Source organism: Artemia sp. Qi Xiang Cuo, chromosome 18, assembly GCF_049724085.1.
Source record: "Artemia sp. Qi Xiang Cuo chromosome 18, ASM4972408v1, whole genome shotgun sequence".
NCBI classification, from domain to species: domain Eukaryota; kingdom Metazoa; phylum Arthropoda; class Branchiopoda; order Anostraca; family Artemiidae; genus Artemia; species Artemia sp. Qi Xiang Cuo.
The window spans coordinates 14,992,990-15,016,373 of NC_142811.1; the positions used below are offsets into that span (position 1 = coordinate 14,992,990).

General features: G+C 35.4%; 1 non-coding gene and 1 pseudogene across 1 annotated transcript; both read left to right on the forward strand.

The window, feature by feature from the left end:
* Positions 1-16,971: 16,971 nt before the first annotated feature.
* LOC148941239 (U5 spliceosomal RNA) lies at positions 16,972-17,089 on the forward strand (annotated as a pseudogene).
* Positions 17,090-21,440: 4,351 nt separating this feature from the next.
* Positions 21,441-21,631, forward strand: LOC148941240 (U2 spliceosomal RNA). Its single transcript, XR_016143315.1, has one exon. It is a non-coding gene; the product is annotated as a U2 spliceosomal RNA (small nuclear RNA).
* Positions 21,632-23,384: the final 1,753 nt, after the last annotated feature.

Here is a 23,384-nt window from a genome sequence, read left to right on the forward strand (position 1 = left end):
TGAATTTATGGTATTTGGTCGTTGAAGACACGTCACTCAATTGACTTTTTTTTCAGGAGCTTCAGGTTGGTGAGGATAGAATTTGTAGGGTTCAGTCATATTGTTATTTAGGAGTTTTTCTTGATCCATTGCTGTCTTTTCTTAATCACATTGATCATTTAAGGGTTAAACTTCTCAAAATATTGGGTCGATGTTCTGCGTGAAAAATGTTTTTTCATACTAAAAATAATTTACCACTCTTTTAATTGCTTCGCATTTGAATTACTGCTCAATTGCTTATCTTAATGCCTTTTGGACGCATTTAAAATAATAACAGGTACTACACAACAGGGCAGTAAGAATACTGGAAAATTTTTTACATCAACCATCAACACTTGAAAATACATCTGAAATAAAAACGATGTTCTTTTCCCTAAAAATGCCGGATTATAAACGTATACGTGATGTAAATATTTCCTTTTGGCATTTTCAAATTCAAAACCCTAAAAATTATTTATATAATAAGTCTCTGTTGATCTTGCCCCCTGGTTTGAGAAGCAATTGTTAAAGCTTGTTTTTTAATGTTTGTTTATTTACCTTTAATGATGGAATTTTAAAAATTTATGATATTTTTCTTTATATGTTTTGTTTTTTCTCCACGAAGGGACGACCTCCCATACATCTCCTGCCCTTCCTTTTCCTTCTTTCTTTTCTCCCTTCCTTGTTTTCTAGGTTTTTGCTGTTATTTTTTTTAAATTAAATTATTTTTGCTATTAATATTATTAATATTACGAGATGTTTTGTTTTGTGTATGTCCTATTATTTACACACCCAACCTTAGGAGCTCCGCTCTCTATTGTCTGCTCTCAGTTTGTATTTTAAGTATATTGAATAAAGTAAAGTACCCAAATTATTTAAAATTGATTATATGATTATAAGAGTATATGAGTAACCGTCGATAACTAGTATATTATATTAGTAACCATCTATAGTTGAGGAAGATACACTACTCCTCACCTTCTATAGTTGCCATTCCTGAAGATGAACAACGATTTGTGCCACATATATTAGAGCCACAGTTAACCAATTTGTTCATTCAATTTGTTCATTCTCTTCTTGGACAAATCAATTTGAATGAACAAATCAATTTGTTCATTCTCTTCTTGGAGAAGCTCAAAAGTCAAGGAACATCCTTGAAAAGTGTAAGAAAGGCTCAGTAAGTCACCCACAAACATAATTAGCGAGAGATAAGCTCATTTGAAAACAATTGCTTAGTTCAACTTATCCAGAGCACAAGTAACACAATTGTTGAATAAAACTGGAGAAGTAAAAGCTCCTTGGCGCACACCTTTCAGAATACGAAATTGCAGACTGCAATCTTTAATTTTACCTTTCAGATTTCTATATCTTAGACAGACAAACCTCAGCATCAGCACCTTTCATAAGGGCCTCATGCAAAACCTGCGAAAATATGTACGAGTCAAAATCTCTTGCGACATCGAGTGCACATAAAATCAAGAAATCAATTCGGACTTCGATATCCTTCAGCACATTTACAAGTAGAAAGAAAATATGCTCTCTACCTAAGCCTCGCAGGTACACCAACTGACGAGGAGGGGCGATTATTCTTCAGTGTCTCTTATCACAAATGACTCGTTTACAAATGACCCCTAATATACATATAGGGGGTATACATACACGTAATATATGTTGTGTATAAATGTAAACATTGGTAATACACATTAGTAATATGTATATATAAGTTCTCATTTGGCATTGATCTATGAAAATGTATATGATTTTTAAGCCGGATTAAATTTGGAATACATTACAGTGGATTGCAGTGACCGTCAGTTTCGCAATAAGTGAAATAACAAATTGATATTTATGGACTATTTTACCATTGGATATTTTTGCTCACTTACATAAGGTACTGTATTATCGTGTTATCTTTTTAACTTGACTTAATAATCTGAATATAATTAAATTTTACTGATAAGCGAACAGAAGATGGCAGTTTTTTTTGTAAGGGCCGTTATACCTGCCGGGAGTGGTGACTCCCTTAAACTGCAGGGATCAGGTAGCAAGAAACCTCGCTTCCTTCGCTTATTGGTATCTGGTTCTTATAGTATCGAATTGAAACTGGAAACGGACTTTCTCTCGGCTTATGATGGAGTGCAAATTATTGCATAACGCAGTGCTGAACTATTTATATTAAGTAACAATGGGTTTATTTAAAAAAAAAATATATATACATCATCGATTCCCTGAAGCAATGCTTGTGCGGGAGAAAACCCACCTAATAAATCAAAAAACCAATAAACCAAAAAAAAAAAGAAAGAAAAAAAAGAAATAGAAAAAAAAAAGAAAAAAAAAAAAAAAAAACATAATTAGAGCTCAACTTACCGGACCCGAAAACCAACGAACCTCCAAACAACACCCAACAAAATTATAATAATTATAATCGTATTCAGCTGCAACTAAACCCTCCTCAAAAACAAAACTTAACTCAAAAACAAAACTCAAAAACATAATATCGCTGGTATTATGAAGTCTTTTTGAACTATTCTGAACTATTATGAAGACTGGTATAAAATCTGACTCGCTAATTAAATCATGCGTTCAGTTCTTTGAAAAAGGTGTGATTTTGGAAGCAAAAAAAGTGCTGTATGATGAATCCGGATATGATGAGCGATGTATTCGACAAGTAAAAGAGGAGGATAATGTTATTGACATAGGAAGACTGGTGACAAGATGTGCGAAGAACCGGAAAATCTTGCCAAAGTTTGCGATTTAAGAACTTCAAGAGGTTCCAGCTCCCTCAGAATTGACCGGAGTGTATGTAGTATCAAAAATTCAAGAAATACGCAAGAAAGTTGATAAGACCCTGGATAAGTTGAACCAAGTACCTGTACTTGGCATTCAGGAGGGGTCCAGAAAAGAACCCAGAAGTAAGTCTCCTCTTCTTTACCCAGTAGTGGTAAAAAACCCGACTAGGTGATTATCAACGGCAGAAGCAACAAAAAAACATAATTGACTCCGTCTGTGATGCAACTCAGGATAAGAATACGATCGAGGTCAGACAAAATAGATCTGATTTTAAGGTACTTGTAAACAACAAGCCCTTAACTGAAAAGATAGCGAGATCATTCAAGGCATCCTACCAAGAAGCAGATTTGAGTATTGAGTCTAAACAATATGTTAGAATTATCAAGCCCATCCCACCTGAATTTCAGAATGATCTGTGCTCTTTCATTCATAAGTGTGGCAAGGCAGAAAAATGTGGTGACTCACGAACTTTCAAGGTATTCTTCCATGATCATGTGGACTTGGAACATACAAACGCAAACCAATCAAAAACAAGGTACGAAGTATTGAGTGAATTCTGTTCCTTCTCAGGAGGAAGGAACAGGTGTCACAAAATTGATAGTCACCTGCCCAAAGACCGTAAGAACGCAATGATTTGTTCTCACTGTCCTCAGCCGGGGAATATGAGCTCGTGCGATTCTTTGTGCGAAAGCAACCTTAGCTATTTGTCTTGGAAGTCGAATAGGCATAACTGCTATTCACTTCACTGCCCTGAAAATAAGAAATTGTTGTCTGAGAAAACCCATAACAGGGTAATAGGGGGCATTTCAATTGTATCATGGAATATAAATGGTGGGGTTTGTGAGAAGCTTCCTTTTTCTAGAGTCACTGGTAGAGCAATCTGGTATCGTATGCCTTCAAGAAAATTTTCTTTCTTGAATTTCTTCAAGAAAACGCTTTGTCGCCGTAGTTTTTAATTATCTCGCTGTCATAAATGTGTACTTACCTACTAACTATGGTGACCAAGCCTCTGAGGGCCGTTTCGCCTCCATTTGTCAGAGGCTAGCAAAGTTAAGTCAGAAGCTTGTCAGAGTGCTAGGAAAACGCTCTGTTCTTTTCATAGACGTGTTATCACAGGTGATCTTAATTGTGATCTAGCCCGTTCTGAATGCCCGCGTTCTGAAAGAACAAGGACTTTATATACCAAAGGCTAGCACTACGTCAAATCTGGACCATGTAATTTATTCAGGCAGCCCAGGCCAATGTGTGACAGTAATGGACGATCAGACCGCCAGCGACCATCTCCCTGTATGTGTCTTGATACCCGTCGTGGGGACCAAAGCCGATGACTCTCAACCCAAGTGGTTCTTAAAGAAGATGTAGAGTAACTTATACGTACCGGAATTTCGTGAGTCTTGCGACTGCATCCTAGTGAAACTGAAGGTCCCATACCATCTGTTACAGCCAAGTATCAACCTAAGTGAAAATGAGTTAAGGTTACAACTAAACATGTACTATGAGCAAATAATAATATATACTGAAATGTGCTGATAAGGTGGTGATTCCAGTGAGGTGGATACGTTGCAAGAGTGAGAAATACAGGTGGTCTAGTAACCCAGTTCAAGTGTCAGCCTGTGCTTCTGCGAAGTGGTGGCTGTGGCTCTGAGACGTGTGCGAGAGGCCTAGGACCGGGGTTCTAAATTCGGTCCGGATTTATTCTAAGAGAAAATTTAGGAATGCTCTACTGGAGCATGTAATGGCGGTCAAGTCAATTACTGCCGAGAAGATTGTTAATGCACCTAATTACCTTTGAAAATCTCGTCCTCTTTCTGAGAAGCAGAATCATGAGGGTCCCGATAGCATCCCATAGTCTGAGTGGGTTGCCCATTACAGAAGTCAAATGGTAAAACCCAACAGCAGTGTAGAAATTTCTTTCGATAGTGAGATGGCTTCGTTGCTTGACATGGGCGCCCTTAAGGGGGGGGGGGAAGGGGGGCATGCCCCCCCCCCCGGCTGAATGATGGTGTCATATATTTGTATTAATTTAAAAAAAAAACTTTCCGCAGAATAAGTTTTCTAAGAAAAGTAAAGAGATCTATTAATCCAAAATGGGCAGAAATAAAGTCAAATAATCCTCCAAGCGTAAAACTACCACAAATCACTATCAACAATTAAATGAAACTCAAAACGAACAGAAATTATAATAAATTGCCGAGTCAAACTTAAAACGAGCAAAAACTAACATTACTAGGGCTGACGACCCCTATGCCTTCTCAAGACCAAAACATAACTTAGACTTTACTAAAAAACAAATGACCGTGAATTGTCAGTTTAATTTCCCTATACTGATGTTTATTTCTTAAAATAAAAAATCGGTAAAAAAAAAAGTGAGGAAAAAAGTTTTTTAAGACATAATCGCTGGACCGTTCTACTATGCTGAACAAAATAGTTGTCTCAAAATTTCAACTAGATGTGTTTGGGAAATAAATCGGCTTGAGAGACGAGCTGATTTCCCTCCAATATCTTTTTACTCTTAGAAATGACCCTATAACTTTTAATTTTTAGTCGAATTAGCTTCTTTAAATGTTTCAATGATATATCTAGCTATTATAGAGTGGTGCTGCCTATGATATTGCTTATATGTCTTTTTGAAAAACTACATGTATACGGTTATTTCGTTTAATTGGAACGCCCCCTAAACACTTCCTAGAAGTTTTACCTTAATGTTCTAAGCGTCATTAGTTACAGTAACTGTAATTGTAGTACTAAAAGTATACACATAGCGCTTTCTGGCTAGTTCAAAATCCCCCAAAACTTACTCTTAAAGATCTAACTTAATAATACAAATTGTTCTCGGGATATTGCTTTGTCAGCTTTTTATAAGCTCACATGCTCATAGTTTGTTTTGATTTAGTTCAACGTTCGCCTAAATATTTCTTATATTTGATTACTGAAGATATTGTTATATTGTCTTTGGGCTATTGGCTACAAAATGGCTGTTTCACCATTTCGATCGAATTTGTTGGGGTAAAAGAGGATATCAGGGAGAGGGGGGTTATTTCCACTCCATCACGCTTGACTCTTAAAATAAAACTAGAAGTAAGCATTTCCAATCAAATGAGCCTCCTCTAAAGTTCACAAGACCACCTCTTCATAAAAACCTTATATCCCTCCGGGGCATAACTTAAAACCCTTATCCCCATACTTTGGGCGGGTTATGTCAACCCCAAGAGCCATGTTATGAGATCTTTGGACTATTTTTGAACAAATCGCTATCTTAGAACTTCTATCGGATGCATTGGGGGAAAATATATATTGAAGGGGGGGGGGTTACCTGCTCTCTGATAAATTTGACTCTTAAAAATGGCTCCTTAACTTCCGATTTCCAATCCAATGAGCCCCCTCCGAAGTGTATACGACCCCTGTCTCCATAAAAACCTTAAATGCCCTCGGGACATACCTTACAACCCTTGCCCTGAGGACCATGGGGGGGGGTCTCATCCTCAAAGATATAAATTCTGGACTTTTAAACTACGTCAAACAAAATGACTATCTCGAGATTTTGACTAGAAGTGTTTGGGGAAATGTGGGAAGTGGGGGGGGGGGTCCCCTCTAATCACTTTTGACTATTAAAGAAGGTACTATCCCTTTCAATTACCAACCGACTGTGCCCTTTTCGAAGTTTCTACGACAACAAATGGTCATCTTAAAATTTCTATTGGATGCGTTTCTGGAAAATATGATGTGTTGGAGTGGGGGGCTGGGGCTATTTGCCTTCTGATCCCTTTGGATCTTAAAAAGAGCACTATAACTTCTGATTACCAATACAATGAACCTTCTTTAGAGTTTATACGACCATCATTTCTGTAAAACTTTATATGCCCCCAGGACGTAACTTACAATCCTTAACCTGAGGCCTATATGGGGGGGGGGGGAGTTATCCTCAAAGACACGATTTCTGGACATTTCAACAACACTAAACAAAATGGCTATCTAAAAAATTATGATTGAATGTGTTTGGGGAAATGATTGGTGTATCGGGAGGGGGCTGGATGACCTCCAATCACTTTCGACTGTTAAAAAGGACAGTAGAACTTCTGATTACCATTAAAATGAGCCCCCTTCCTATAAAAAACCTTATATCCCCACAGGGCATAACTTACAATCCTTGCTCTGAGGTTTGTGGGGGGGGGGGGTTCATTCTCAAAGTCATAATTTCTGGACCTTTAAACTACACTGAACAAAATGGCTATCTCAAAATTTTGATTGGATGTGTTTGGGGAAGTGATTAACGTGGGGGAACGGGATCGCTCTTCACTTAGGAAGCGCTATCGCGCTGCCCATGATATTCTATCTTGAGATTTCAATTATACAGCACTGGAAATGCTCATTAGACCAGGTATGCCCCCCCCCCCATAAAATTCAGTCTATGGGCGTCCATGTTGCTTGTTTCTAGTCAAAAACTAAATTCTATTATGATACCACCGTTTTTTTTATTAAGGTGGCTGCGCTGAAGCTTAGAAAGAAGAAATTCTCAGCTGGCGCCAACAGTATTTGTGCTAAGCATTTTATTGCCGCAAGTGACCTCCTCTATAACCACCTTGCATTTTTTTTCAAACGGTTGTTAACGTTGATGTCGTTCCTGACAGTTAATGCATTGGAGTGATAAACCCAATTCTGAAAAAGAATAAACCAAAATCATCATGTTCATCATATAGGCCAGTGAGTGTGTCAAGCATTTTCGCAGATATTTGAGCTTATGATAGTTGACGATTTAAAAGAAAAGTATATTATGCCACCATTCCAGTTCGGGTTCCAGTCGGGTTGCTGCCATGCCGTTAGAAGTCTCTGTAATATACTAAGAGATACAGAAACATCTGAGAGCACTCCGGTTCTCGGAGCATAAGATGTTATGAATGCTTTTGGTTCCCTTATACACTCGCATGCCATGTTGGAGTTGTATAGCCGTGGTGTGAGTCTTCGGGTGATTTTTCCGTTATATTATATGTATAGGCATCTAAAAGTTCGTTTGAAGTTGGGAAATGTACTTTTGGGAAGTGAGCTTCCTGCATTAGTCGGAATAAAGCAAGGAGCCATCACATCACCGATTATCTACAATAACCTGCCCGATAGATATCGACAAATAGGACTAAGTATGAATGCTGCGAAGTCCTCTTCTTTAACTTAAACGGGAGTTATGTGCCTGGTAGTGTCTGTCTAGGTGATAGTGAGGTGGCACCCACTACTTGCGTATTTAGGTCTCCGGAATGGGTCTTCGATTAGAAAAAACACAAAAGCTTTTGCTTATGCTTTGCAATTGCTTATGCTAGTGCTGTTACTTTGGAGCTTAATCTGGAACGGAAAGCCCTTTCGTGAACCTATAATAGTGTGGCTCTCCAGCATATTCTATACTTGACCCCATTTTGGGACATTTATACTGAATCTAATAGGCGAGTGTTGCGAAAGTGCTATTTTAAGTATGCTAAGTTTTTGCTTCAGGCTCCTCGGTGGTTCAAGAGCAGGTACATCGTTAACCGTTTTGGTGTGCTGAAACCGGTTCAGGCCGGGGATGAGCAGTCTCATAAACTATGTAACCAGTCCTCTTCTCACCCGTGGAAGGGCGTACTATTTTAGATTTGGTATTATTAGTAATTTGTATGTATCTTTACGACATGTTTGTATTGTTTTCCTTTCTTTTATTGTACTCCATCGTTTTATTTTCTTTGTTATAGACGGGTAATAAAGATCATTCATTCATATCTACATTCTTGACAAAAACTGCATCTACTTGGTCTTAAAGCCTCTGGATGGCGAATCATCCAGGCATTCCAGTTTATCTGCATGAACCCCCCCCCCCCAAGTATTTTAGGCGTTGTCTATCCGTTTTCATTCACTTCTTCGATCATCACTAAAGGTTTTCAAGCAACTGTGCTCATTTAATGATGACATTTTCGTCGATTACAAATTTCGCCATTAGCTGTAATCGACTGACCATTGGATGAGCCCACATCGGAACCGTGAGATGAAAACATGAATTTCTCAATTCCTGACGAAGAGGGAGGTGTAGCCTCTCAAGACATACAAGTCTCCTGTACTTCAAACTAGACAGCTTCACTAGCCATGATAAGGCCATATTCCAAAGCTTTTCCCAGAAAAGCCACATCAAGAGGTCATTCCTGTGTGCTGGGACACAATGACATAATAGGGCAAAAAAGGGACATATTTTAGAAATTTGGGGCACAAAAGGGACATACTTAGCAAATTTATGACATAAAATAGAATATTTCCCGGCTGGAAACATATTTTTGTAAAAATAAAATGTTATTTGTCACAAAATCAGTATTAAAACTACTTCATTTATATTTTCTTAATTTATATAAATTTAGTGTAGTATTTTAACTACACTAAATCTATATTTTCTACTAATTTTTGTACAAAAGTTATTTTTTTTTTTACAAACGTTATTATTTTTCGGAATTGTTGCACTTTCCCGCAGACAACTATTTGCAAATACTCTTGAAATTCTTTACAAGTTTGTATTCTTTCATCTACTAAACGATTTTATTTCTCCGCTAAACGCTTTTACGCTAAGCTTTTACTAAACGCTTTTACGCTACAGTCAAGATAATAGGGAATCAGGCACCTTTTTAGTTAACAATCGCTTCTGGCTTCCAATAGTCAGGCCAAAACATATATCTATTTATCAAGTATTACAAACTAAAAATGAAAAGTTAGCAAAAGAAAAAAAAAATAGATTCTTGATGATCTGGAATCAATTTTGATATCAATAGATGTACCAAAAAATTAGTTTCTTTTGCCGACTAAACTAAATATAGTATGTTTTAAGTATAGTGTTACCCAATAGTGGGCCTGAGAAAATTTGCCAAATTTTCGAAAAAGGTAAAAAACACCCCTATAAAAGTCAAAGAATTTTAATGGAAATCACGCCATCAGATTCAGCGTATCAGAGAACCTCACTGTACAGGTTCCAAGCTCCTAACTATAAAAATGAAATTTTATAGTGTTTGCCAGAAGAAACATCACGGATTCGTGTTTATTTGTTGTTGTTGCTTTTTCCAGGGTGATCATATCGACCCAATGGTACAGAATATAGAATTTTGCAAGAGGACTCATTCAAACGAAAATAAAAAGATCTAGTGTCCTTTTTTAAGTGACCAAAAATTGGAGGACAACTAGCCCCTGTCCCACGCCCTTTTTTCCTGAAAGTCGTCTGATCAAAATTTTGAGATAGCCATTTTGTTCAGTATTGTTGAAAGGTACAATAGATATGTCTTTGGAGATGATATGACCCCTCAGAACCACGAGAGGAAGGGCTACAAGTTATGAAATTTGCCCATTGTTTACATATAGTATTCGTTATATGGAAGTATACTGACACTTTCAAAGGGAGGAACGAGATCTTCTGGGGATGGATTTTCTATGGGGAGAATTTCTCATTGGGATGGAAGCTTCTGGGGGTGAAAATTTACATGGGGAGAATTTGCCAGAATTTGTATACAGAATGTTTGCTGTTTGTCTATTTTCTCTTTGTTGATCCCATTGTACATGTTGAGACACTCTGAGGGAACTCTCAGGGGGAAGTTTTGAGAGGAGTTGGAATTCTCTTGGGATCTTCTTTTTTTGTGTGTGGGGGGGTATTTTCCACGGGAGAAATTTCCATGGTCAAATTATCACCAGTAGAAATTCTCCATGGAAAATTTCTGGGGGATAAACTTTTCAGGGGGGAAGAGGTATTTTCCAAACAGGGATTGTCCCCAATTACCTTAAAAAGGATCAGAAACTAAATGAATACAATTCTTTATTCAAATAAAAGTATGGGAAGGAGTATTTTTGAGGCAGAATCGTAAGCAAAAATTTTCTGGGAAGGATTCATAGCAGAGATGGAATTGTCCGGGGGTAATTTCCCAGCGGAAAAATTTTACATGGGAGGACCTTTATATAGAGGAATTGTTAGTGGGGAAATTTTCCACAGAGGGGGTGGATTTCCTATGATTATCTGAAAAACATTCAGAAATAAACACAAACAATAGATCTTTCAACCGAAAGTAAGGAATGACATTAAAGCTTAGAACGTACATAAACTATCCTGTATATGACGGGGGCTACTCCCTCCTCAATACCCCCCTCTCTATGCTAATGTTCAAGCTTTTGTCTATTTTTTTTAAGAACGATTCTTGAAACACAAGGACCGTGCCACCCTTGGAGTAAGCCCCCCTCCACCCTTGTTGGAGAGGGATGGAGCCATCCCCTCCACACACGTATTCTTTTCCCTAGATGCATCCAACAGAAATTTTGAACTAGAAACTTTTGTTAAAAATGGTGTAAAGAGCATATAGCAATGTCCTCAGCGTCTACATAGCCCATAAAAGCCCTGGGACAAGGGTTGTAAGTTATGTCCCAGGGGCATATAAGGTTTTATGGAATGAATAGTCGTATAAACTTCAGATGGGGCTCATTTGATTGAAACTTAGTGCCCTTTATAAGAGTCAAAAGTGATTTGAGTGCAACCCCCCCCCGCACCTATCAGTTCTGAAAATCAGCATACAATCAGAATTTGTATACATCTATTTTGTTCAGCATTGTTCAAAGGTCCAGTAATAATGCCTTTGGGGATATCACCCCCCTGATTGAAGGGCGACCCACATTACCTAGCGCTCCGCAACGTCGCTTGACTCCTGGATTGTACCTTATGACATGCGCAAGAAATACTCTGATTGGCAAAAAGCTACCAAAAGAAGTGAAAATGCTGACCCTCATGCCGACCATACCTGTCAAGTGGAACTCACGTAGGATAATGAACCTTAAGCTCCGACAATTAGTTTTTTACTGTTTACATGTTTTTATGACTTGTGCTTTCACACTAGTTCATTTTTATGGATGTACTAACTAAATCTTTTTCATTTTTCATTATATTCGATGTTAACTGACCACTTTGAAAGAGGTTTACCAGTCGTAAAAAAACTAGTTTCTGCGAAAGTAGTTCCAAGCGTAAGCTCACCCTCCAAGCGTAAACCCCTACAAATCCCCACCAACAAACAAACGAAACTCAAAACTAACAGAAATTACAACGAATAAATATATATAGAAGATTATTTTCCTGTAATTCTAAAGATACTATTTTCCTGTAAGTCTAGGGCAAAGAGTTCTTTAATTTCATATTTCCTGTAGCTAGATGGACATATTATAGACAAAATATGGCCATAATTTGGCTGAAAAGGACACATTTTTGGATATTTAAGGGACATATTCATTGACCAAAAAGTTGGCAAACATGGACACAGCACACCAGTAAGATAGAAAAAAAAATCTTGAACACCGAAAACCACTGCCTGGAACGCAGACGTAGTGAAATCGCCAAATCTTATGATAAAATCACCAAAGGTGGCAACCCTAGTCATGTTAAGCCAAAACATTTTTAGATGAATGAAATTATTGCTAGCTGAAACCTGAAATCAGAGTTACTATTTTTCAAGGCACGTCAGCTTTTCAAAAATTTTTCATTAAAAAATACAATTGCAAAGAACATTTAATTTTGAATCAGATTTTGTCACCCGGAATGATGGGGTACGTACTTATAATGACTTATTTGCTTTTCTTGTATTTTTAACAGCACCCCAAATAGTAGGTTGATTATAAAAAAGCGATTGGTAGCTTTAAAGTAATAACTTGAATCAATTAGTTTATTCTGTAGGTATAAGTGTTTTCATGCTATACATCTTTTAAAATGTCTTGAGGGGCTAGTAACTTCAGTTTTAATTTACACATGGAATCAAGGAAGAAGAAAGTTTTGAGAAACAATCAGACAGTTCGTGGTAACGAACTGTAAGTAACCAGCGATGTGGCTCAATAGTAACCGCGACAGTCTAAAAAACGAAATTTTGACATCAATAAATATATCGAAAGAATTTGCTTATTATGCTGATTCCAAACATATAAGATTCATTAAGTTTAGTGTTACTTATCAAAATCTACGAGCCTGAGAAAAATTTGCTTATTTTTGAAACAAGGGGGAAACACCCCCTAAAGTTAAACAAATCTTAATGAAATTTACACCATCACATATAGTGTATCCGAAAATCCTACTGTAGAAGTTTTAAGCTCCCTTCGAGAAAAATGTGGAATTTTGTATTTTTTGCCAGAATAAGATCACGAATGCGTGTTTATTTCTTTGTTGTTGTTGTTTTTTTCATTTTTTTCTGGCTGTTTTTTTCCCCCAGGAGTGATCGAATCAAACGAATATTCCTAGAATATCGGGAAAGGACTCATTCAAAAGGAAATTAAAAGTTCTAGTGCTCTTTTTAAGTGACCAATAAGATTAGATGGTAAAATAGCCCCCCTCCCACGACCATTTGCGCCCAAAGTCTTCCGATCAAAATTTGAGATAGTCATTTTGCTCAGCATACGCAGATTATGAATAATCCACTTTAAAACTAATTCTCTTAGTAAAGGATCGTTGGTATTTGGAAATTCAGCCGAAAGAAGGTCATCAATTTCGACTGGATTACAGATTCGATCACGAGGACTCATGATCAACAGCAAAGAATCTAAGGATCTAAGAACTATGTATTTGAGGATGACTTTATCCCCCACAGCCCCGGGGGAAGGGGTACAAGCTATGAACTTTGCCCATTGTTTACATATAGGCTTAGTATTTGATATTGGGAAGCATACAGATACTTTTCGTGGGGAGGGGGGATTTTCTTCCAGAGGTGTTACATGGGAGCATGGCCATATCCAGGGGGTAAAGGGGTTTGAACTCCCTGAAATGTTTATCCGACTCGTAAAAACCTAACACAAAGCATAAAGCATAGTATATATTATTACGTAACCTAACCTAACCTGGGTACCTTCTCCCCCCCCCCCCAAACCAAAAAAAAACAGTTTAAATATCGTATACGCAATAAAAACCACGCTATACATTGTATTACCATATAGCGGTGTCTTAAATTAACACGTCAAAACCAGTTTTTCGTGACTGGTATCCATTGCAGTATATAAAAGAGTGCGTTTGATACAGGATAACCAAAAATTTTTTTTTTATTTAACTGAAAGTAAGGAGCAACATTAAAACTTAAAAAGAAAAGAAATTATCACGAATATGAGGGGATTGCCCTCCTCGATACCTCACTCTTCACGCTAAAGTTTTGTGACCCTTTAAAAAAACATTAGGTACTGTTCCATTAGCTGTAAGCCACTTGAGAAGTGAAGTTTGGTTATTGCTAATAAAATAAAACAAAATATGATGAATATATAATAGTTTAGAAACAAATATGCATATTAGGGGGTGGCAGTGGGGTCAGGGGGGGGGGGGGGGTAAAGCATAGAATATATTAAATGCGTAACCTAACCTAGGTACCTCCCCCCCCTAAACCACAAAAAACTAAAGTTTAAATATTGTAAACACAGTAAGAAACCACTGTTTGCAATCCAATACTCCGTTGAAAGAACCTGTTTGACTAGTTTCTTTTATCATCTATCTCTCGTGGTTCACAGCTAATAGAACAGTACCAAAGATTATTATTTTGAATATAAGGTTTATTAAACGGCCCTTGTGTTTCATGAGACATTCTTAGATAATTGGTACAAAACGTCAAATTTTAGCGTAAAGAGCGAGGTATTTAGGGAGCAACCCCCGTCGTATTCGTAATAATTTTTGGTTTGTTTTAAGTTTTAATCTTGCTCCTTACTTTCAATTGAAAAATCTAGTTTTTTTTTTATTTAATATACATATAAAGGAATTAGGATTTTATGGTAATTCCAAATTACTCCTTGTTTCTGCTTCTATATTTCGATTATATGCGTTTTACTTATTACTAGTCTTTTCATGTGCTGGAATTTGTAATATTGTATGATTGAAAAAATTGCACAAAATTATGTTATTGTAAAACGTACATTTAAACTATTTGTTTTTCATCATTATTAGTGAAATACGATGTAAAGTTTGAAACTATTTTTGTCTTAAATAGTTATAAATATTTTGCGAAAAGTAAGAATAAAGTATCTTAATTCTGTTTTGTTTAAATAAACAATTTTTGAAAACCTGACGTGCCTTGAAAGATGGTAACTATTTCGGGTTTCAGCTAGCAACAATTTCATCCAACTAAATTTGTTTGGTTGAATATGACCAGGGTTGCCACCGTTGGTGATTTTATCATAAAAATTGGTGATACGTCTGCGTCCCAGGCAGTGGTGTTTGGTGTTCAAGCAGGGTTGCTACCGTTAGTAGGATTTTACTAGATCTAGTAAAAAAAAAAATCTAGTAAATTTAGAGGATCTAGTAAATTTCCCAAAAACTAGTAAAAAGTCATGATTTCTAGTAAACAAAATTTCTTTTTATATTCCATGATTTCAGGGAAAAAAATTATCGTAAACATATGACAATTTACAATTTTTCCTTGTCTGTTTTACAATTTACAATTTTGCTTGTCTGTCTCAGAGCCAGACAAGCAGTCACCTATTTTCATAAATATACACTTCACTTCCGGCGTCTAAAGGTTGACAAAATCAGATTTCTGTGTATCAAATCTTACCAACTAAAAATGAAGCTATAATGACACTTGGATTTGTGATGATTGGGAATCTATTGGAATCAAAACAAAAGCCAACCACCCAAGGTTATTAGGTGAATCTCCTCAGTTTGAAAATTTTTATTGAGTAAAAAGGAGCCTGCTGAGAGAAATTAAAAGTAAGTAGAAATGTAACATTACATATATATATATATATATATATATATATATATATATATATATATATATATATATATATATATATATATATATATATATATATATATATATATATATACAAAATAGGATTTTTTGAACTTGTAGGTTTCCGGAATTTTTAATCATACTATGAAAAGGAAAGAAAAGAGGAAAAGAGAAAAAAAAGAAGAAAAAAGGAAAAAAAGGAAAAGGAATTGTGAACATCGTACTGATTATCCTCCTATAGTAAAAATCGATGCTTGATGGTGCGCGTGCGGCGTAGCCACACGCGGAAAATTTTTTTTGAGCATTTAGTAAAAACAGATGCGATCTAGTAAATTTTTCCGCTCCAATTTAGTAAATTCTTCCAGGTCAGGGTGGCAACCCTGTGTTCAAGATTTTTTTGTATCTGACTGATATGCTGGTGAAATGCGCTATTGCGCTTGCGAGGACCTCTGCCTATAAATTGAAAAGTAATTTCCTCTGCGCTCCTTGTATAGGCTGTCAGACATTATGCCGTTGAAAGGAAAAGGTATTCAATTTGACATTGGAAAGACAATAATGGGACACATAAAAATTGATCATTGGGCCCTTTTGAAAAGATTAATTTCTTGATTAACTTATATATTTAAGGTATTACTGACGAATTTTGTCTAAAATTCCAAGCATATGAAAGAGTTGAGCGTATACTGTATAATCCAGTTCTCCGAAAAATCTCTTAAATTAACATATTTTGTTTTTCTTAGTCTTGTGTTATAGCAAATGATGGTACCAATGACCAGTCACCATAATTAAATTAAATTGCCTTAACTGATTAAATTCCTGATGCATTTTGTTTTTGAAAATACTCTGTAATTATTAAATACCGACTTTTAAATTGAACTAGGATTCGAATCAAATTGCTTAAATTTAGATAAAGTCACAGAGGCTAGTCTGAAAGAGTGAAATGCCCTTGGTCACCATCTTGGGTGTCGTTTGGGAGGGGCAAGGGGGGCAGTTGCCCCTCAAATAATGTGGAGAAAAAATTATTATATAGCCCATGCTCCTTGAATGGCCGGATATGGACCCCTCTTGCCCCCCCAATGAAAATGCTATAGATTCCCCTTTGGTCACCATACATTTCATCAAGTCAATTATGTTGCAACATATCAAACTGAAAATTCTTTCACTACTGTTAAGCTTTTTGGAAGATTTAAATACTCAGTTACATTACAATTATTTTTGAGCCTGATTACTGAATATTTCTGTTATTTTTTTGCGGATGTAGTTTTAGTACCTTGTCATTGGAGTTGCCCATGCATTGCTGCTCATTGTATATGTTTTCTCATCATATGATTTTTTGCCCGTATTTAATTGATTGAACATTAAAGTCCTTGTTGATTTCAAACCTTGTTAAAAAACCGATAAGGATTTACTATGCTTTATTTTTAAATACTCAAGTCAACTCTAACAATTTTCATAGCTCTGGCCTCTCCTCACATAGAATTAATCTTTCGTCTTTTAGTAAAGATTACCGTGGGGAGGGGTACTTAATGAGTCTTAACACATTTTTTGAAAACCGAAAGGCAGATTAGCCTATACTCTTGTTGTAAGTTTGAAAATTCCAAGATTACTTTTCTGACAAGCCCTATTACTTCCCCTTAGCGTTGCACGAGACGTAAATGACATGAGAGGTCAGTAGGATTACTACTTGAAAAAACGACCTTGATTAGCGGTCAGACAAGTAACCCTGGAAAATGCAGGATAATTGGTCATATATGAACAAAAATTCAATCTTTGTTAAAGAAATTTACCTAATATCATTTACCTGATAAAGTCTCACTGTTTTGTTGCTGTTTATTTTACTTGGGTGATTAAAAATTCAGCTTTTGTGTCCATATTTGGAGCAAATTTGATAATATCACAGTAAAACTTGTATTATCACCAAGTACCATATATGAATATCAGTAGCTTCAATTGGGGGGAGGGGGTATATTCCTACGAGATCTTTTTCTGCATTCCTACTCTCAGACTGAAGAAAATCTTCTCGTGCTATTATTATTATTATTGTTATTATTATTATTATTATTATTATTTGAAAAAGGGCTTGTTTTTTTTGTTTTTGTTTTTTCGTATTTTTGTCAAAGAAGTTGAAAAAAAAACGAATTTTTCCTCCTTGGATTATGAAGAATACTCTTTTTCCCCACTCCCTCTCCAGGAACGTTTCCAGAATTTGTTTTGGAGGGGGAAATAAAAAAGTTATTAAAAAGCACCAAAAATTTGTTTAAATGCATTGCGTTACGTTTTAACGTATCAGAGAAAAATATCGGGGGCGGGGGGGGAGCGGGCACAGGATATGGGCTAGGCCCTCTAATTTCCATGAATTGATGCTATTGATAAATACTAATAGTGTCAACTGACGGATTGGGCATTTTCTCTGCAAGATTTGTTTGCATTGTAAGCCCCAGATTAAAAAAAAAAAATATATCTTTTCGTGGCATTTTCAAGAATTGAATAGTTTGAATGAATATTAAAATTGAAAAGACAACAAATTTAGCCTCCCTGGATTCTGAAAAGTGCTTTTTATTTATTCTTTTTCGTTTCCCTCTTTGGGAGAAGAACAGCTAAAAAGAACATGGGAGGGGACTGGTTACCTTTTGACCACTTTTCATTCCTCTTTTATTATAATCCGTAATATCCAGATAAATAAAATTTCCTTTTTTGTCTTTTAGTTGTTTTCAATTCGTTTCAAAAATTTTCTGAAGCCTGTCTACAGTAACAGTTCTAATACAAAAATAGTACACCAAAGTACTTAGTACCTAGTTCGGACACTAGGTACTCTGGATATGAGTAGTTCCGTATCCGAACTAGGTACTAGCTACTCTGGTGTACTTTTTGTATTAGAACCGTTACCGTAGACAGGTTCGAAATCAAATCCTTTATGTCATAGGGATCGTCTCGTTACCGTTGTACTACGCCAACTGTTATTGCAAATCATATTATCAAACACATCATGATTTCACAAACAAAATGATGCATGACGTCACAATCACAGGTTACAAACATCATGGTTGCAGGGGTAGCTGCAACCTAGTAAAGAACGAACCACAGCCCTGAGCACAGTTTATAGAATTAGCAGTATGATCATTCCCTATCTCACCCATTATAAAAACCCGGACCGAGGCGCAAGTGCTCCGAAGAACGTAACAACATAAGCGGCATTAGGTCTTTTCACGGGTAGACAAGTCAGATTTCTCTTGAACGCGAAACTTGGCTTCAACGTTGGAACACTAATTTTGAAGAAACTAATTTTAAATTAATTTATTCCAATACATACATGAAAATCGGTAATTAGTAGTGCAATGTTATTATTAGATGTTTTTAGGAATTAAAAATAGGTTTCGAAGTCTCAAGTTGGTTTCAAAGGCATTTTGAGAAAGTCTCTGCCAAAATACGTGTTCCAGGGTAATTGGACCGCTGATGGTAGATCAAATGAGAGGAGCTGTTTGTACGTGCCATATATATATATATATATATATATATATATATATATATATATATATATATATATATATATATATATATATATATATATATATATATATATATATATATATATATATATATATATATATATATATATATATATATATATATATATATATATATATATATATATATATATATATATATATATATATATATATATATATATATATATATATATATATATATATATATATATATATATATATATATATATATATATATATATATATATATATATATATATATATAAACTGTATATATACAAACTGGAAGAATATTCTATAATAGGAGCTTTTCTAGCGTAAAACCCCATAAAATTCTGGATCTACCACTAAAATGTGTAATGTCCTTCAATTTCTGAAAATTCCCTAAGAATTTTACGAAAAACACTTCTTAACAGACGTTTGGTATTTTCTTGGATAGGGCTATTGTGGCAACTTTTACCATAGCAACCAATAATTAGAACCCAAGTCCTTAAATTGGTCTCAATCAGGAGCCCTTATCGCTATCTAAATTCACAAAGTGCAAAGATTTTCAAACAGAGGTGTTTATTGTTTAAAGTTCAGGAAAGGTCTGCCCATTTCATACGAAAACATTGATTGAAAACGAAAGTAGTCTTATCTAGAAAATAAATATCGTAAAAAAATAAACATCACGACGTGAAAAAAAAATGATAAACCATCCAGTGGCGGATCCAGAGGGGGGGGGGCGAGGGGGGCCCCCATATAGTAGTCTAAAGTAGCAGTAATTTACCTAATTAATGCAAGTTTGCATTAATTAAACTTGCTCCTAACGTAAGTTTATCGGATCAACCTATTTTGCGCCCCCCCCCTAAAAAATCCTGGATCCGCCCCTGAAACCATCACACCTATTCCACCAGTTATTAGAAGAAAAAAAATTCCTTATTTTCACAAATTTCATCAACCCCCCGCCCCCTTTTTTATAAAATACTAAATAGGCCAATAAGTTGAGTCCACTGTTTGTAAATAATATATTAATTAATAATTTGTATATAAATTAAGTCATACCTGTGAGATGGAACACTTGCAAACCACTTGGCTGGCTCACCAAGTTTTTTTCTGCTTTCACAATTATGAATGATACAATTTCGAACCATTTCTCATTGATTGACGCATACAGATTACCCCGCTAATCCATGAATAAGTGGGAGGAGCATGACGTCACAATCACAGGTTACAAACATCATGGTTGCAGTGGTAGCTGCAACCTAGTAAAGAACGAACCACAGCCCTGAGTAACAATAAAAATTGATGCAAAGAATAAACTCCTGCCTATAGTAACTTAAATATTAAATAAAATGCAATTTTCGACAAAAACGACACGGCCATAGTAGCCAAAAGTTCATCTTTAAGGACTTTCTTTCGTTTTCTATTGCTCTTCCAGGGTTCAAACCTTAGGGGGCTTTGATAAGTTTATGCTCAAATTTTACTAACTATATTTGAAGGCCATCTATTCTTCAATACAATCTTTTGGCTGCATTGTTAGTAACAAGATAGAAATACAGAATTATTCAAGTAAATATAATAATGAAAAGGATACAAAATAATGAAATTAAATTAATTAATAATTTATCTGATAAAGTCTCACTGCTTCGTGTCTGTGTAATTTTCTTTGGTGATTCAAAATTCAGCTTATTATATTTGAAGCAAACTTAATGATTTAACAATACAACTTGCACTGCCACCAAGTACAATATATAAATACCGGTGGCTGTTATTGGAGAAGGGGGATTTTTATACAAGATGTTTTTCCTGTAGTCCCCCTCTTAGATTAAGAATAATATTTTCGTGGTAATATCATTGAGAAGAGGCTTGTTTTTTTTACGTATGTTTGCTAAAGAAATTGAAAAAACAACGAAATTCCCCTCCCTGGAATCTGAAGAATACTTCTTTTCCCTCCCCCCCTCTAGGGCCGTGTCTAGAATATTGTTTGGAGAAAGGAGAACAAAGAAAAAAGTTAGAAAAATCATCAGAAATTTGTTTAAATGCATTGCGTTACGTTTTAACAAGTCGGGCAAAAATATCGGGGGAGGGAGGCACTGCATCCGGTCTTGCCCCCCCTAATTTCCATGAATTGACGCTCTTGATCAATACCAGTGGCAGCAACTGGCGGAGTGACAATTTCCATTGAAAATGAGCGTGTTTTTCTTGGGTACTTTTTGAGTAATTTTGTCCAAGTGTTGATTGGAAAATTTTCCGTTTACCATTAAAATTTTGAAATAAGCTTTGATATTATGGGAAACGTTTTTGGCTTTTTAGAAAAACTAAAGACAAACTGTTAAGATTATTGAATGTTAATTGAGTGTTGCAACTCAAAATAGGTTTGCAAGAAACTTTGTTACTCGTACTCTAATAAACACTTTGCAATCCTTTTTCAATTATCGTTTCTCGACCTTTTAACTAAGATCGAAGTGTAGAATCTGTTCTTATCAGCTTAATATCTGATACAGTCCCTACATGGGACCCAGATTATTAAACTGATTTTTGGAAACCGGAGGGATGTGGGGGTTTCCTTCGCTTCCTTAACGCGTTGGCTGGTATTGAAGTACCTCCGGGATTCGCGCATCCTTATCGAGGGGAAACCAAAGTATTTGAGACCAAATCAATTATGTGAATAATACACTTTTCAAATTTAATAGAAACCATCCTTGTAATTTCCTAGTCCTTGAATATATAATGTTATTAAAAATATAATTTGTATAGTTTCGATTTTACTCGTTCTGTAGTTCTTTTATTGTTGTTGCTAACTAGTGCTTAGAAACTTATCCACACAGTGTACGTAATGATTTAAATCTTTAATAAGCATGAATAATGTTCAACTATACAACTTATTAAATTTGTTTTTATCTACTTACCACAACAAAAAGTTTAGAGAATCATTTTTAGATATTCAACCACCTCATCACCATCAACATTGGCGTTGATGGTGATATTGGTGTTAGTTATATTGGTGTCCCTCAAGGTTCAGTATTAGGTCGTTTCTTATTTCTGATTTATATTAACGATATTTGGCAAAGTTTTAAGGGGAATATTAGTTTTGCTACTCTATTTGCTGATGACATAGCTATATATATTAAAGTGAGGGATTCAACTACATTAATTGAAAATTTGATTCTAACTTCTATATCAAATCATGAAGTTCTTGATGCTTTTAATGAAAACCATGAAAGCATTTGACACATCAAACCATGAAATTCTTTCTGACAAAATGGAAAATATAGGCATAAGAGGGATAGGGCTAGACTTGGTAAAATTATACCTGTTTGGACATAGAATCGCGGTAGATGTCGATGGAAAACTGTCTGATTAAAAACCCCTTAGTTATATTGGTGTCCCTCAAGGTTCAGTATTACATTAAGTCTGCTCTTATTTCTGATTTATATTAACGATCTTTGGTAAAGTTTGCAGGGGAATATTAGTCTTGCTATTCTATTTGCAGATGACCCAGCTAAATCCGTTAAAGTGAAGGATTCAACTATATTAATCGAAAAATTTGATTGCAACTTCTACTTCAGTTAATCGATGGCTTGCTTCCAATAGTCTAGTACCAAATTTTACTAAAACTGACTTTATGGTATTTGGTCGTTGAAGACACGTCACTCAATTGACTTTTTTTTCAGGAGCTTCAGGTTGGTGAGGATAGAATTTGTAGGGTTCAGTCATATTGTTATTTAGGAGTTTTTCTTGATCCATTGCTGTCTTTTCTTAATCACATTGATCATTTAAGGGTTAAACTTCTCAAAATATTGGGTCGATGTTCTGCGTGAAAAATGTTTTTTCATACTAAAAATAATTTACCACTCTTTTAATTGCTTCGCATTTGAATTACTGCTCAATTGCTTATCTTAATGCCTTTTGGACGCATTTAAAATAATAACAGGTACTACACAACAGGGCAGTAAGAATACTGGAAAATTTTTTACATCAACCATCAACACTTGAAAATACATCTGAAATAAAAACGATGTTCTTTTCCCTAAAAATGCCGGATTATAAACGTATACGTGATGTAAATATTTCCTTTTGGCATTTTCAAATTCAAAACCCTAAAAATTATTTCTATAATAAGTCTCTGTTGATCTTGCCCCCTTGTTTGAGAAGCAATTGTTAAACCTAGTTTTTTAATGTTTTTTTATTTACCTTTAATGATGGAATTTTAAAAATTTATGATATTTTTCTTTATATGTTTTGTTTTTTCTCCACGAAGGGACGACCTCCCATACCTCTCCTGCCCTTCCTTTTCCTTCTTTCTTTTCTCCCTTCCTTGTTTTCTAGGTTTTTGCTGTTATTTTTTTTAAATTAAATTATTTTTGCTATTAATATT